Below are 13,265 nucleotides of genomic sequence, written 5' to 3'. Positions count from 1 at the left end.
TAATACACTTCTAGTAATTAAATGCAAATTAGCATGGCACCATTTGCACTTATAAAACTAGCATAGATTGTTAAAAACTATTTAACATATGCAACAAACAGCAAAACATTTCCCTACTCTGCTTCTGGATACAAACTTTACAATGCTTGCAGCATGATTTGTAATAGTGAACATTCAGAAACAAACTGAACATTCAATACTTGATGAAAGAAATCAATTATGGAGAACCCAAAATGGAATATTGCGGAGCCAGTGCTAATTAACAAACAGCTTTAATAAGAGAAAATCCTGTGTTACTAAAAATGAAGAAATATATTATAATATTCCATGTAAAGTATGATGCTAGTTTTACTTAAAACTGTTTAGGGGACGATCAAGAGAAAAGAAAACCTCTTAAAAGATTAACAAGGATTATCTCTGGATGTGGAATTATCAGTCTTTTTTACTTGCTTCTTCAGAGTTTTATGGATTTTAAAAAATGAACAACATTAAACTTTTGCTTCTTTCATTCATAACAAATACATGCAATTACCCATTTGTAAGAACTGAAAAAGAAAGCTTGTTTTTTATATGATGACCTCAGATTATATTATAAATTGAAGTTAATTTTACTATACAGATCAATAGTTACATGGCACAAATGATCAAAATAAGAAATGTGAAGTATATTCTCAAAATATAACCATACCTGCTAATCTAACCATTTTCACAGCCACCAATGTCAAGGGTTATAGTATCTTTTTAAACTTTTGGTTCAAGAAAAGGTCATAAATGGGTAATTTGAAAGTCTTTATTGTTAGGACCAGTCTAGACAGCATATTAAAAAGCAGAGACATTACTTTGCCAACAAAGGCTCGTGTAGTCAAAGCTATGTTTTTTCCAGTAGTCATGTACAGATGTGAGAGTTAGACTATAAAGAAAGCTGAGCACTGAAGAATTGATGCTTTTGAACTGTGGTGTTGGATAAAGACTCTTGAGAGTCCCTTGGACTGCAAGGAGATTCAACCAGTCCATCCTAAAGGAAATCAGTCCTGAATATTCATTGGAAAGACTGATGCTGAAGCTGAAACTCCAATACTTAGGCCACCTGATATGAAGAGCTGACTCATTTGAAAAGACCCTGATGCTGGAAAAGATTGAAGGCAGGAGGAGAAGCAGACGACAGAGGATGAGATGGTTGGATGGCATTACCGACTCAATGGATATGAGTTTGAGTAAACTCCGGGAGTTGGTGATGGACAGGGAGGCCTGGCATGCTGCAGTCCATGGGGTCGCAAAGAGTTGGACACAAACTGAGTGACTGAACTGAACTGAAACATTTCACATCACAGCCATTTGTCAATCATAAAATAATGGTTGTGATTTAGTCTTTAAGTCATGCCCGCCTCTTTTACAACCCCATGGACTGTAGCCTGCCAGGCTCCTCTGTCCACGGAATTTCCAAGCAAGAATAGTGGAGTGGGTTGTCATTTCCATCTCTAGGGGATCTTCCCAACCAGGGATTGAACTTGAGCGTCCTGCATTGGCAGGTGAGTCCTTTATCACTGAGCCACCAGGGAAGCCCTAAAATAAAGGTATAATACAGTTAATAAAAAAAAATGCCAAACGCAATATTGATCTGAGGAGTCTCATGAAGCTTGCACAGCTTCAGTGATAGCACATAATGTCTGTACTCAACCATGACCTCCAGAAGTAAAAGTGATTAACCAAATAATGAAGGAAAATATGAAGAGAAAATATGCTTTAAAAAAGATTTTCTTAAAAATAATTTGTGAAAAGGAACAGATAGCTCCCTAAGATCCTATCACTGTTAGCTACATGGCTGGGTAAGCCTTTCTGCCCTATGCTAAGCTTGATCATGGAAATCAAATTTAGCTGTGATTTAATTTACAATTATTTTTCAGACTTCGAGGAAAAGGAATAACTACATTATGTTCAATGAGCTGAACAAATTCTGAACTTTGAGTTCAGGGTAGACATCAAAATGCTGTATGCTAGGATGACATCATGAAGATGGTGCCAGGGGCTTAGGGGGAAGAGTTGCTTCACTACTCCCCATCACCCCAAAGGGTTTGGTGTTCTAGTGGTCCTTGGACATTTATCATGGCTATTTTCTCCCTATCTATTTGGATCATGGGCCATAAAACCAGAGGGGGGAAAACAAAACACCAAGAGACAGAAATTCATCTGAAACTCCCTACTTCTTTTTTTTCTTTCTTTTCTTAATAAGTCAAGGACTTAACTGGGTCAGCCTGGTTACCTAGAATAAAGCTGTTCCTAACCTATGATATGGTCCAGTGGTTAAGGAAATGATTTTTGCAATTGGAATTGCTTCATTCATATTGGGACTCCACTACTTACAAGCCAGATGAATTTGGATAGGTTACTTCCTTAATGTTAGATTTCTTTCTGAATAAATGTAAAGTTCTGAATATACGTAAAGCTTTCCATATGCAGTAGCAGTTTAATTAATAAATATGAAAATTTCATAGAAAAAGACTCTGTTAATAAATGTTTGTTATTAGAAATAAAACTTTCCCTAAGATCTATTTTAAATGTTTTATATCAAAGTTACAAAAATGTTTTTAGCTGTTTACTAATACAAATCCACATTCTCTCTTACATTTATACTTTTCACCTTCATTTCTCTTCTGGACGAGATCACCTCTTGAGGTTTCTTTCAGCTGTATCATTCTATGATAATCGGACTGGATGGGGAAAACATTCAGGCTCTGTTTTTGATTGCTATTTTTCATGCGGTAAATCTCAGAGAGCTGCCCAAATCCCCTACTGATTGTCTTGGTCAAGATGTTGATAAATTCTCAGAATTCTGCCTCCAATGGCACTCACGTTCACGGACAAATGGCTCTTTTCAAATTCTGAAAAATTCTATACCATCTTCTATCTTTTAATGCTAATAACTTTTAATTTGGTGACATTAACCCCAAGGTTACTGAGTATGGTCTCCTCTTGTCAACCCATCTCAGCTTTTTGTAGAAGAGGCCATTACCAAAAGTCGGATTTGATTACTCTTCATTTTCAGCCAGTTTCATAACTACAACCAACTTTATCTTCAGTCTTATCAACAAAAGCCTTTAGAGAAATGTGAACGCTTGATGACATTTTCTAATGATAATATGCTTCATAGTAAATAGAATTGAGCTATACATTCCATTTTACAGTTTATTTTTATATAGTGAGTAATAATCAAAGAGTCCATAAATACATGTCATACATGACTGGTATCTTTTTTTCCCCCCACAGTACATTTTTGGGCATGGTGGCTAGATGGGAAAGGACGAACTGATGTATTTCACAGGATCTGTAGCACAAATCCGAAGCTCACTTTATTTTGCAAGCCAACTCTTCAACACTAGTCACCTGAGAGAAATCATTTTATAATTTCCTATATAACAGAGACTCCTTGTGTTTGGCAAACCCAAGTCTTTAGCTACTATCAGAGACAGATATTCTCTGGTCTTAAGCTCTTGGACTAGTTTATTTACCCTCTATCATAGACAGCAGTATTTACAAATTCATTCTCTTTGATGTACTGATAACAGGATGGCCACAACTTGTTTGGTCCACAGAACATGAAGAGCTTTTACACATGGCCCTTCTGAGCAAAAGCCTTCAATCTGTGCATGTGGTCTGGCTTACCCTCTTAAGCTCCTATCTTCTACTAGAAGAGCAACATGATTCAGGCAGTGCCTGCTTCTTCAGCCTGGGTAGAGAGTAGAAGATGACAGATGGAAAAGATCAAAGCCTGCAAGAGCCACAGCTGATAGGCAGGCCTGTGTGCAGGAAATTCATGATAGCACATGTAAAGTAATGAAATGAGAACGTCCTCTAACTATAGAATACTAAAATGAACTCAAAATGGATTAAATACCTAAATATAGGACCAAATACTATAGAAATCCTTGAGAAAAACATGGGCAGAACACTCCTGGACATAAATTGCTGCAATATCTTTTTCAATCTGTCTCCTAGAGTAATGGAAACAAAAACAAAAATAAACAAATGGGACCTAATTAAACTTAAAATCTTTTGCACATCAAAGGAAATCATAAACAAAATGAAAAGACAACCTACAGAATGGGATAAAATATTTGCAAACAGTGCAACCTACAAGGGATTAATTTCCAAAATATACAAATAACTCTTATAGCTCAATATGAAAAAAAAAACCAGTCAAAAAGTGAGCAAAAGATCTAAATAATCATTTCTCCAAAGAAATCACACAGATAGCCAATAGGCACATGAAAAAATACTCATTACTAATTATTAAAGAAATGTAAATCAAAACTATAATGAAGTATTACCTCATACCAGTCAGAATGGCCATTATCAAGAAGTCTACAAATAATAAATGCTAGCAAGGGTGTGAGGAAACAAAGACTCTTCTACATCACTGGGAACATAAACTGGTACAGCCACGATGGGGAACAGTATGGAGGTTCTTTAAAAACTAAACATAGAGCTACCAAATGATCGTGCAATCCTACTTGAGGCCTATACCTGCAGAAGACTATGATTTGAAAAGATACATCCCAATGTTCACGGCAGCACTATTTACAATAGCCAAGACATGGAAGCAACCTAAATGCCCATCAACAGACGAATGGATAAAGATGTGATACACGCACACACACACACACACACACACACACACACACACACACACACATATGTATACACACACAGACACACACAAAACTACTCAATCATAAAAAAGAATGAAACAATGTCATTTGCAGCAACAAGACTGAACCTAGAGATTATCATACTAAGCAAATGCAACAAAGATGAATATGATGTCACTTTATATGTGAATCTAAAAAATTATGCAAAGGAACTTACTTACAAAACAGAAGAAAGACTCAAAGCCATCAAAAAGAAAATAATAACTTATGGTTACCAAAGAGGAAAAGGGAACAGGGATAAATTAGGAGTTTGGGATTAGCAGATACAAACTACTACACAGAAAACAGATAGACAACAAGCTTCTACTGTATAGCAAAGGGAACTAGATTCAATATTGTGTGCATGCATGCTCAGTCACGTTCGACTCTTTGGGTTCCATGGACTGTAGCCCGCCAGGCTACTCTGTGAAATTATTCAGGCAAGAATACTGGAGTGGGTTGCCATTTCCTACACCTTATTTTTGAGTGACCTATAATGGAAAAGAATCTGAAATATATACAGATATATAGATGTATAACAATCACTTTGCTGTATGCCAGAAACTAACACAACATTGTAAATCAACCCTGGTTATAAACAAATAGTGAGTCTTTGTCTTGAGTGTAAAAGAAGCTGTCAAAGGATTTTTCCTGGGGATGAAGTGAGGGATCCTGTAATCAGATTTGAGTTTTGTAAAGTGTTCTCTGACTATTACAGAGAGAACAACCAGAAGAGAAGGTAAATAAAACTTTAGATGAGAAATACTGAGAGCTTGATTTCAGGCACTAGCATTGGAAATCAGAAAAACAGATGGGCTTTTGAAATTAGGAAGTAAAACTAGCAAGAACAACCCTGTGAGAGACAGTAGTGAATGTGAAGGGACAAAGGATACTCTATAATATCACCATCTACGAAGAGACACATCCTATAATAAAGAAGGACTATGAGAAATAACGTCTCTGGGTTATGAGTTTGACTAAATTTAAAAATTAATTTTGACTACTTCAAAATAACCCATAATGGTAGGCAAATTAAACTCCCTGCCACTGCAGTTACAGATGAAAATCTTATTACTGAATAATGCTGCTGCTGCTAAGTCTCTTCAGTCGTGTCCAACTCTGTGCGACCCCATAGACAGCAGCCCACCAGGCTCCCCCGTCCCTGGGATTCTCCAGGCAAGAACACTGGAGTGGGTTGCCATGTCCTTCTCCAATGCATGAAAATGAAAAGTGAAAGTGAAGTCGTTCAGTCGTGTCCGACTCTTTGCAACCCCATGGACTGCAGCCCACTAGGCTCCTCCGTCCATGGGACTTTCCAGGCAAGAGTACTGGAGTGGGGTGCCATTGCTTTCTCCGTACTGAATAATGATGTATACATAAATCACAATTGTGAATCTCAGGAAGAAACTTTGAAGAAGTAGATGAATATCGACATTGATTTGTTTAGAAATTAAATTTGAGTTTTCTACTTTAATATGTATCATCTCAGAAAATATGTAAACAAAAATATAACTATACAGACATAATCCTAATGATCATCTCAGTGGTACTAAAATGTACCTCAACACACCAACCGCTCTGCTCCCTGAGTTAGCTCAAATTCTATTCCTCTTGCATAAGATTTGGAAAATAATTATGAGGCCTTTTTTTGTGTGTCCTAAACATTCAAAGAAGAATCCAATAATCTTTAGAGTAATGACTCATGGAAACAAAGTTTAGCTTCTGAAACAGACAACTGTAAAGCACAGCTGTCATCTAAATTCTGTGCTTGGTTTAAAAAAAAATCTTAATTTGACACCTGGCTCAGAAAGCAGACAAGGATAATTTTCATAGAATATGCCCTCATACACGTACACACACACACACACATGTCTCTGGCTCAACTTTTCCTCAACAAACCCACAGAGCAGACATCTGTGTACCCACCAACAAAGCTTCTATTCCCACCCAAATCGTCTCAGGATACCTGTCCTCACCCATAGCATGCAGTTCTGGTAGGCAGTCCAACAAAACCCCTCACCTGCCCCAGGCAAGAGACTCAGGCCAGGCCAAACAGATGACCTGCTCTGGGAATCTGACTCTGGGCATTTCTGAGTGATCCCAGGATGTGCCTGGCTGCATCATTTCAATGGCACCATCCTGAGGAGACTGTCACTTCTGCCACCAAGATGTCCAGAGCCACCCTGATTTCGTTTATTTCTGAAGCCTGCTACTGTTCAACTTTCCCTTTGGATTCTGTGACCTGTTTCCCATAATTTTCAATCCATTCCTTTTACAGAAGTAGAGGTTGATTCTCAGAGAGGATAACTATATTGTCCAAAGTCACATAGATAAGAATGCCTGCACTGGGATTCACATTTCTGTTTATTCGATCTCAGATCTATGATCTGATACGGTGAGTATACTGCTTCCTCCTGTCATATTTCAAATGGTATTTGTAAAAAAGACTGGTAATATTTGTTTATTGCCCTAGTGTACTGCTTAGAACTTCCAATGAAATGTAACTACATCAGCTATTTTGCCATTTGTAAGTGACAGGTGACTTAAAAAGCATGTCCACTTTAACTAGCCCTCTGAAACCATTTGTGTTTTCCTATCAGCTTCAGATGACTTTTCTGTGGCTGTCTTACTAATTCACAGCTATCTTTCATCCTCTGTTGACAATAAAATTTTCAGTTTCAGAGATAACTGTCCAGTGAGCCCTTTAAACATTATGGATAAGGTTTTCCTTTGGAAATGGAGATAAAGAAGACATGATATTTGTTTACATTTTCTGACAGATTCTTCTTGCACCGAGTACTGCAGGTGCCTGGTTGGGAGAACTACTAATTCAACCCTTATCACCATTAGCACTTACAGACATGCCAATGAGAGAGATAAATCTCAACAACTTCAGGTTATAACTTTGTGAGGTGGACCACTAAGAAAGCTCATTCCCAGAGTCACTAGTACTCTTATTACCCGTCCTTTACACCTTTGTCTCCTGACAAGTCAATAGAATGACAGCTCTGAGAGCGAACTACTGTGAAACTCACAAAACCAAAGTCGGGAATGAAGGACACAGGAGATCCAGGGTAGAAAAGGAAATCAGAGGCCTGAGCAGGGCGTCTTCTTAGTGAGAGGGAAAGACTGAGTCAGCACTGAAAACCAAGCACCATAAGGCTAGACTTTACGGGCAATGTCTGCAATACGTGATTCATCTGAAATCCAAGTCCAATCTCACATATTCTGTGAGCCCAGAATAGTCCAATCGTCATTAAGTTTCTACATGCGTTTGGTTAGAACAGCCATGCTTCGTTTTTGTTCTCCTTGCAGGGATTTTGGGACCCTTAAGAATTCTTACCTCTTTCACATTTTATTTTTACACCTTGAATTTGCATACAGTTATCTGCTCAGTATAATGGCACCCTTTTTGGCCTTTATGTCTGTCACTTGTTGTAAAGTCAGTCCAATACCTACCCTTCCACTAGGATCAGTACCAAAGAACTGGACTGGGCAGAGTTTCATTCAAAAAAGAAATGCCGTGGGAGACAATGAAGACCAGGCTTCTAACACAAGAATATCTGGTTCAAGTGCCAACTCTAGTATTTACTAGATGAAATGCTTTGGGCAATCACATTACCTTTCTGAACCTGCTTATCTCACAATATGGATAATAATACCTAATCAGAATGACTGCTCTAAGAATTCAAAATAATCAATGTAAAGTTTTAGCACAATGTCTGGGCACATGGAAATCATGGTGATACTGCATTATTAAAAATTCAATGAGAGCATTATGTAGCAAGTACTGTATATATGCTGCGGATTCAACTGTAAATTATATAAGGATGGTCTCCAACGTCTCAGATCTTATACATCTAATGTGAAATACAAAACAAGAAGTAATTCCCATAAGAGATGAAAAGTGCTCTGATAGGGAGATTAAAGGTTACATTTTTATTAATTATAAAGTGCACACACAACATAGAAGTTAAGAATCTGAACTCTTTTCAGACAATGTGGGTTGTAGTCCCATATCTGCCTGTTAATATCAAGGTGACTTTACAAAAGAACTTTCAACAGTGAAATAAAAGATAGCAGTAGGGACTTCCCTGGTGGTCCAGGGGTTAAGACTTTGCCTTCCAATGTAGGGTATGTGGGTTTGATTCCTGGTCAGGGAGTTAAGATCACAAATGCCCAGGGCCAGAAAACCAAAACATAAAACAGAAGCGATATTGTAACAAGTTCAATAAAGACTTTAATGGTTCACAGAAAAAAAAATCTTTAAAAAAGAAACTAGCAGTAACATTAAAACCTAGCATTTTTTATAAGAATTAACAGAGAAAACATTCAAAGTACTTACAACAGTGCTGGATTAAGTCTTTGTGACCCCTGAACTGGAGCCCACCAGTCAATTCTCCAGGCAAGAATTCCAGAGTGAGTTTCCACTCCCTTCTCCAGGAGATCTACCCAACCCAGGGATCGAACCTGGGTCTCCGGCATTTTAGGCAGATACTGTCTGAGCCATCAGTGAGGCCCACTTAACCCTTCAGTAAACGCTAATTATAATTACTAGCACTACCACAATTCTATGAGTACTGAGCTCTACCGAAATGATTATCACCCTTCAGAATACCTTTTTCTGAGCAAACTAGCATTTCTTCCTGTGTTTTGAGCCATTCAAGCTGTAACTAGAACAAAATCTAAGGTACCTCTGAAGATACTTTCAACTTAGACCACTCATCTTATTTTCAGAAGTTTATAAATGTTGGTGTTGTAACTGAAGTTATTTTGAGTGTACTGTTGGATTGTAAAGAAAGAAGAGGGGTACAAATACGAAATAGAAGAATGTGAGAATGGACCTCCCCCCATAGTGCTGGATTTTAAAGATGATATCAGTATGAACCCATAATTTAGATTATATACATATACACATACATATTTTCTAATCCTTTCCATAAAAAGGGCCTACAAACAACATTATCCCAGTAGCAGTGAGCACATTCAGCATCAAGATCTTAGTTTCCAAATATCATTTTCTACTGAAATTAGCCACAGTGCTTGGAAACTGCTAATTCCAGGTTTGGAGCAGGGAAAGTATAATATGAACTTGAAACGTTTTGTGCCAGAAAATAAGGCATTGCTCAAAGACTGAATGAGGTATGTTAAAAGGGCACAAGAAGTTGTATCGGGGGTATCTGCTGTAAAATGGAGTTGATTTGTACATTGAAATCATATAAACTATGGATTATAATATCTTGAATTTAAAAAAACTTGAGCTGACTAGATAAGCAGAGACAAAGTTAAAAAAAAAAAGCAAAACAAAAAGAGTCAAGTTCTTGCTTGCAGAAAAATGCTATGTATACCTATGTGAAATTTGCTCAGTCATGTCCGACTCTTTGCGACCCCTTGGACTATACAGTCCATGGCATTCTCCAGAATACTGGAGTGGGTAACCTGTTCCCTTTTCCAGAGGACCTTCCCAACAAAAATGCTAGAAAATAAATGTATAAAAAATGATAGAATTAGATAGTCAACACCTTGTTAAGTTCCATATTATGGCTCAGGTGAAGATTATCTATGAATGCTAAAACTAAATTACTAAAAGAAAATTATTGGGGAAAAGATATTCAGCTTTGAGTTCATGTTGCCATAAGCCTAGGAAAAAACAGCTTGTTTTGTAGCCATGGTAACATGCAGCTTCAAGAATCAGACTGAAGCCTATTCAAATGACCCTCTTTTGCTAGTCAACCAGTTACAGGCTTTTGTTGATGAAAGTCAGACACTCAAAAACAGACTTGCATATGTCCAAGTACCAACTAATCATCTCAACTTCTCACTCACATAAGTAAACATGCTTCCAAATACCTTATCAATCCACTTACAGCTATAAAAATCTACCAATCCCTCATTCCACACTCCCTAGATTAATCAGCTCAGAGAGACTGTAGTTGGCTAGTACAGCTCTTCCTTACATAAATTCAGCTCTATCTTTTTTATTTTAGTGGTAGTCTGAACCATTATGCCACTAAATATTAAGAATTTTAAAGATGTGTTTTGTTTCGTTTTTTTACAATATGAGAGTCATCATCTACCCAAGGGGTCAAGTCTGGCAGTACCAATAGTAAGTAATTCAACTGGCCAGATATGACGTGCTCAGGTATGATACAGTGGTAACTAGGAAGCATCACCTATTTGGTGTCCTTGCCAGAAATGTTTGACTCTATCTGAATGATGAGAAAATTATCAGATGGATCAAGAAAGTAAAATATTACATAGGACAACTGGCCTGCAGTCTTTTTTTTTTTTCAATTTTATTTTATTTATTTATTTTTAATTTTTATTTTTACTTTATTTTAGTTTACAATACTGTATTGGTTTTGCCATACATTGACATGAATCCACCACAGGTGTACATGCGATCCCAAACATGAACCCCCCCTCCCACCCTCCCTCCCCACAACATCCCTCTGGGTCATCCCCGTGCACCAGCCCCAAGCATGCTGTATCCTGCATCGGACATAGACTGGTGATTCGATTCTTACATGATAGTATACATGTTTCAATGCCATTCTCCCAAATCATCCCACCCTCTCCCTCTCCCTCTGAGTCCAAAAAGTCCGCTATACACATCTGTGTCTTTTTTGTTGTCTTGCATACAGGGTCATCATTGCCATCTTTCTAAATTCCATATATATGTGGCCTGCAATCTTTAAATGATTTAATGACACCAAGAACCAAGGGAGGAGGTAGGGACATTTTATAGATTAAAAGATATTAAGAGGATTTAATAACCAATTACAATGAATTGACCTCGACTGAATCATGTATCATGAGGAAAGAAGAAAATGTGAGCAAGGAAAGTATGTTGTTATCACTGAATTGATCTGGATTTTCTGCAGCAATGGTGTGTATGGTTTTATAGGTTATTCTTAGGAGAGAGAGGCTGTATTAGAGGAGTAAAGTGTCTTTATTTCTACAGCACATTTCTGTTGGATGGTTTGGAAAAAGGGAAAGTCTGACTGCAGAGAAACACTGTGGGTGTTACCAAGAAGGCAAAGTTAATGAATTTTGATTAGAGAGAAACAGGTGATCACGAAATTGGTTTTTTTCCCCAAATTTAAGTTTAAAATTTTAAAATCCTTATTCATTTTTATTTTGAAAATTACATTCCCAGATATATCCCTGCTGCCCCAATTTCTCACTTACTATCAAAATAAATCTGCTATGCTGCAACTGTTTTTGTAAGTCAGCTCCTATCTTTATTGGCAGAAAGTATGGTCCAAATAAGCGAAGTCCAAAATATTTAATTCACAAAATTATTTTCCTCGCACAATAAAAAAGAAAACAAAGACAAATGTTTTTCAGTTTAGAATAGCTGAGATAAGATTCTCTTTGGAGGTTAAATATCCTCCAGTCTTTATCACAGAGATTTTATTTCTTGTGTCAGTTATGTCGCTGGAAGTCAGTGAGAGGGGAATCTTCCTCAGTGGAAAAGGAGGCCATCTGGATGCGTTTGGACAGACACCCAGAGATGCCACGGGCATCAGGGGACCCTGAGGAGTCTCTCTCTGCCTCCTGCATTCACACTAGTCTTTGGTGTTTCCGTGAGGAGTCCCTCGTGGGAAGACCAGCCTTCATCTGACAGAAGGGCATATGAACGGAGGCCACCTGGCAGGAATGCAGCTGGCTGCCACATCCCCGAGGGAACTGAGGACGACTCAAGAGAAGATAAAAGAAGGTGGACGAGAGAGTGGGCACTACAGATGAACAGACCAGCCCCTGGTGCCTGGAGAAAAACCCCTGTCCTCGGAGCACAGGACTGTGGCTTGAGAAACATGTTATTAGGCAAAGGTACTATGATTCTAGTGTGAGCTAGAGCCATGAGAAAAGACAGCCGTGTGCTCTGGAGTGGCAGGCAGCTTTGATTACAGCAGGCAGGAAGGCTGCAGAGCCCCCAGCATGCACAGGAGGCCCTGTCCCTGTTTATAGGTACCAACTAGAAAGAGCGATGCTTGATCTGGTGGCCAAGAGAGGAAGGAAAATCTATATGTTTCCAGGATGTGAATCACAAACTGCCGAGGGAATTCCGTGGGGGGGGAGGGTGATAGCTGTAGTACTTATGGATTTGCAGGAAGAAAAGGCATTCTGGTAGCAACTCCACCCCAGAAGGAACTAACCACACAATTGAAAAAAGAAAAAGTCCACTTTCATAGACTCTGTCCTGCTAAGGAAAATAGACTAGAAAGGGAGGTTCAGGCTTTAATAATATTCAAAAAGAGGAAAAGGAAAACTTGAAGAACCCTGTGGAACAGTATGTTACATTTCAGTCTTCTTGAACTCTGGTAACTCCTTAGAAACCTAACAAGATAGTTAATATCTGACCCTTCATACATTCCAGGGCTGGAGTAGGAAATGGCAAACTCACTCCAGAATTCTTGCTTGGAAAATTCCTTGGGGCATAGGAGCCTGGAAGGCTACGGTCCATGGGATCGCAAAGAGTATGGACCATTTAAGCATATTACATATGTTAGCTCACGTGATGTTCAGAGCTACCCCATGAGGCAGATACCATTACCCCACCTTAAGCATGAGATA

General features: G+C 38.2%; 1 protein-coding gene across 10 annotated transcripts in view; it reads right to left on the bottom strand.

Moving 5' to 3' along the window:
* Window positions 1-13,265, bottom strand: part of FHIT (fragile histidine triad diadenosine triphosphatase) — a 1,568,898-nt gene that overhangs the window by 806,248 nt on the left and 749,385 nt on the right.

This window comes from Ovis aries, chromosome 19 (assembly GCF_016772045.2).
Source record: "Ovis aries strain OAR_USU_Benz2616 breed Rambouillet chromosome 19, ARS-UI_Ramb_v3.0, whole genome shotgun sequence".
NCBI lineage: Eukaryota > Metazoa > Chordata > Mammalia > Artiodactyla > Bovidae > Ovis > Ovis aries.
Note: the sequence above shows the minus strand (reverse complement) of the source record. Positions and strands in the feature narration are given on the sequence as shown.